Source organism: Oreochromis niloticus, linkage group LG15 (genome assembly GCF_001858045.2).
Source record: "Oreochromis niloticus isolate F11D_XX linkage group LG15, O_niloticus_UMD_NMBU, whole genome shotgun sequence".
NCBI classification, from domain to species: Eukaryota; Metazoa; Chordata; class Actinopteri; order Cichliformes; family Cichlidae; genus Oreochromis; species Oreochromis niloticus.
Window position 1 is genome coordinate 3,308,716 of NC_031980.2, and position 4,129 is coordinate 3,312,844.

Sequence of the window (4,129 nt, forward strand, 5' to 3'; positions counted from 1 at the left end):
TTGTTGACCACTCACTCTGTGTAAGTGACATGAGTGTAATGATGACACAGTGGAAACATGCAAAGAATCCACCAGCAATCAGCACTGTTGTTCTTTGCTGGTGATTTCTGAAACAAGTTAACTAGATTTTTAAACTAATTAATAATTAACTAATAATGAACTAATAATTTGAATTTAAAAACTGTGGGTTGCAACAATGAACTCATAATTTTTACTTCAAGGGGAAAGATTTTCTTTTGTCTTGAGTAATAGTCCTCCAGGTTCATGGACACTGTCATTTTGCATCCAGTCCTTATACCTGACCAGAGTTGACCCGTCTACTGTTAACTGAAGTTTCATAAGAAACGTCTCTGTGGAAGGGTGGCTGTCAACAAGCCATTCTTAAGGAAGGGGAAGAGGGAGAAAAGCCTGGGATATGCCAAATTACACAAGAACTGGAACTGGAGCAGGTCTTTATGGAGCGATGAATCCAAATGTGACATTTTTGGTAGAAATCGTCATCAGTACATATAAACACAACAGTGAGTGTCTACAGCCATTTGTAAATCATGATGGAGTCTATGTCATGGTTTGGGGCTGCATTTGCAATACAATCTGCAAAGTGTTTGATGCATGACAATGATACTAAACACGACCGATGCAGAAAACTACTCACTGGAACACCATCAGTCATGGATTGGCCTCCCCATTATTGAAGCAGTGCAGGATCATCCCCAAAAGTTGATTCTGTTCATCTGGTTGTAGCAGTGGGAGAAATGTTTCATATTTGCATATTAATGATCAAAGAACTGATCTCCCAGTCCATTGTTCATTCACTGGTGCTGGTTTCAGTCATTATGCCAATGTACTGTTTGTAAGATTGGGGAAACCTGCAGTCCGCTGAGACTGAAGAAGTCACTTGGATGAGTGACGAAAAGTTTCTCCCACTGAAAACGCTACGTCCAGATGAACAGAATCAGCTTTTGGGGATTTACTTACCTGAATGATTGAGCATGCATCAAGAACTGTGGGATCATGTTGACAGAACAGAACAAAGGGCAGAAACATCCAAAGAAGAGCTTTGAATATCCTTCAAGAAGCCTGGAGAACTATTCCTGAAGACTACTTAAAGACATGACAAGAAAGCTGCCTAAGAGAGTTCTGGCTGCGTTGCAGAATAAAGTTAAGTATCCCAATTATAGACTGCGATTTGGTGCCATGTGATTGGTTGATTAGCTATTTGCATTAACAGTTTAATTGCATACTGAATTTAAAAAAAAATAAAAAAATAAAAAAAAAAATCATAAATAAAGTGAAGTATTGTTTCAATGAAATACATTTATACATCAATTTCACATTTATATTGTCTGTTTTGTGCAGTATGTTTTTAATAGTGATAGCTACACTGTGGCCATTTTTCCACTTATTCAAAACAGTCAGGCAGGCGATGAAATCAAGCTAAACATCAAACATAGATGTAGTTTTTACAGGTTAAATTCATTCACTTGTTCCCTTTGTGTTCAGTTTTAAGTGAAAATAACGAAATATGAACGTCATTTTGAATCAACCAGAAGTATAAACCTTTTTAGGAACCTACATTACTGACTTTGTGCTCGTTACCTTCTCTGTTCTGAACATAGCCACTAAGTTCCTTCATTGTAATTTTCCGTGTAGAAACCCCAGAGTGAGAATGTCCACCTGCACCTCAGTAAATTGAATTTTGTCCACCTTCCCTCCTTTCATCCTGTGTTTGGCTGAGTTCGCGCACACATACTTGTCTGTCACACACACAGTGCACACTCACATATAGCAGACTCCCCTCTGCTCTGCTTTAAAGCACTGCCTATCCAAACAGGAAAGTGGCCTCTGCCCCTGCAGCAGTTGAGGGCACAGCAGTGGAGATTTCATTAGTCACAGCTAACAGGCAAATTATTTGCTTCAGCGCACCTGTAAAACTTTACTGTGTGTCAATCTCACAATCACAGACACAGCTTATAGGTGAGAGTGGCTGAGTTTGTGGACCTGTAGGTGGGTGTGAAAAGATGGGTGTGTGTAACACGCACGTCTGTTTTTGTGTTAATATGTGAACTGTGTCAGTCGGGCCTCCCTGGGTATGTGCACATTTTATGTCAATAGTATGACTGGCAACCAAAAGCGATGGGTTATTTAAATTTAAGGTAAGGCAAACTCAAAAGCTGTATGTTTAGTTACATAGCTGTAATCAACTTTTAAAACAGACTGAAAAACAAAGTGTGGCAGCATGAGGTGGGGATGGAACAAATACTCTTCACAATTTAACAGACAACGACAGTTTATTATCAACTATTTAAAACAACATAAAAGCACGAGCAGACATATCAATATTCAAGTATTCTAAAAATTCAGAGCGGAGGCTTACCAGTGTGGGGGGGGGACAGGGATGCCACACACAACAATTCAAAAAAAGGAAAACTCACCAATACACAAGTGCAGCACACTATCATACACTCACACTAATACGACTGAAAAACGCAGGTGTGTAATACTCAAAGGATCCCACCACCAAGGCACCCCAGTCTCCTCCACGTCAGGCCCTCTGCATCTGAGTAAAAGAAACAAAGAAAGTTATGTGTTCAAAAAAAACGAATATGCAGACGCTGGGGTTAGCCCAACTGCAGGAACACACTGGTGATCCGCAGCTAAAAAAAAAAAAAAAAAAAAAAAGGCCTCCAGTGGTGTAACAAAAACCAAATTACAAATCAAAACAACAGAGAGCCAGGCATACAAACTAATTTAAACCTTAAATCTGGAGTAGCCGGAGTCACCGTGTTATTCAAATTGTCGCCTGCCCGACTACTCCAATCTGATAATTAAGTCAGTCACATGTACGCCAGCCGGCTCCCATGGTAGGTGTTCTGGGAATCTATCCTACCTGACAAACCATCCTACCCGTTGTTTCTGCGCATGCACACAACATGAAATTCAGTGCCAAACTATCCTACTTTTGTGAATGTCACCTACAACCATACTTTAACAGCTAAAATTCAGTGGCGAACCATCCTACCTTTGTTAATAAGAGCTAGAAAAATACTCTGATGGGTAAAATGAAGTGGCAAACCATCCTGGCTTTATGAATATGAGCTACAAGCTTACTCTGATGGGCAAAGTTAAGTGGCAAACCGTCATACCTACTTTAATTTGTGCTGGAATTACTCTGACAGCAGAAATGTGCATAAACTACTTACGGTAGGACGTTTTGCCAAAGTAGGATGGTTTGTCAGAACACCGGCAGCTACAACCTATAAATAGCATTAGTTTACCACCGAGCGACATAGTATACACATGCACCAAATAAACACCTACCAGCCACAATGGAGGCTTCAAGAAGGTATCCGCGGGTGAGATCTGTAACATGAGTAACACTAATCAACACAGGCACCACCAAGTCAGGCTGAGACAGCAGCGACATGCACGCAGCGCCTACCTGCAACACCGGGGGAAGTCAGGTGACCGAAAGGAGATGACAACAGGTACGCGGATTAGGGGATGCGCAGATGGCCGCTACTATTTATACTAGCGCCCCCTGATGCGCCTGACTCAAAGTGGGATCACCAAGAACATCCTGCCCAGTGGAGTATTCTCAGGGTCTAGCCTGTTCATCTGATAGATATTACTTTATCAGTAGTTGAACTTGGTCAGAAAACCCTGCTATTTTTGTGACATTACTCAAGATTTTCATCTTGTGAAAGTGCAGGTCTGGTCACTACAGGCCAAAGTTCAGCCACCATCTTTTTCCCTACTCAAGTAATGGCTCAGTCACACTAGGTGAGTAAAAACAGTTTGGAAAATTAGAAAAAAACCCACTGGTGGTTACCTGTTGATTGTACTAAATTTTGTTTTTTGCATTTGGCAACCAATTGCAAGTACAGGTTGAGCAGGAAATGCCCACTAGGAGACTAGTTCAGTCACTAGGAAATTTCACAGGTTTCCTGGTGGGAGGCAATGTGTCTCTAAACAACTGCAGTCCGACTCCGAATGACCGCAATCACTGTCAGACAGACAGGCGATGGTTTACAAGTACTTGCTGTCCAATTTATGGAGGCAAACAGATCGCCAACAGGTTGCAATCAATCTGAGTAAGTCTCACAAACAGATTGGACATGATGGACAA

At 41.2% G+C, this 4,129-nt stretch overlaps 1 long non-coding RNA gene across 1 annotated transcript; it reads right to left on the bottom strand.

The window, feature by feature from the left end:
* Positions 1-2,417: 2,417 nt before the first annotated feature.
* LOC112842491 (uncharacterized) lies at positions 2,418-3,587 on the bottom strand. Its single transcript, XR_003214275.1, has 3 exons — positions 3,443-3,587; positions 3,322-3,363; positions 2,418-2,560 (listed from the first exon to the last, which is right to left on the bottom strand). It is a non-coding gene; the product is annotated as an uncharacterized LOC112842491 (long non-coding RNA).
* Positions 3,588-4,129: the final 542 nt, after the last annotated feature.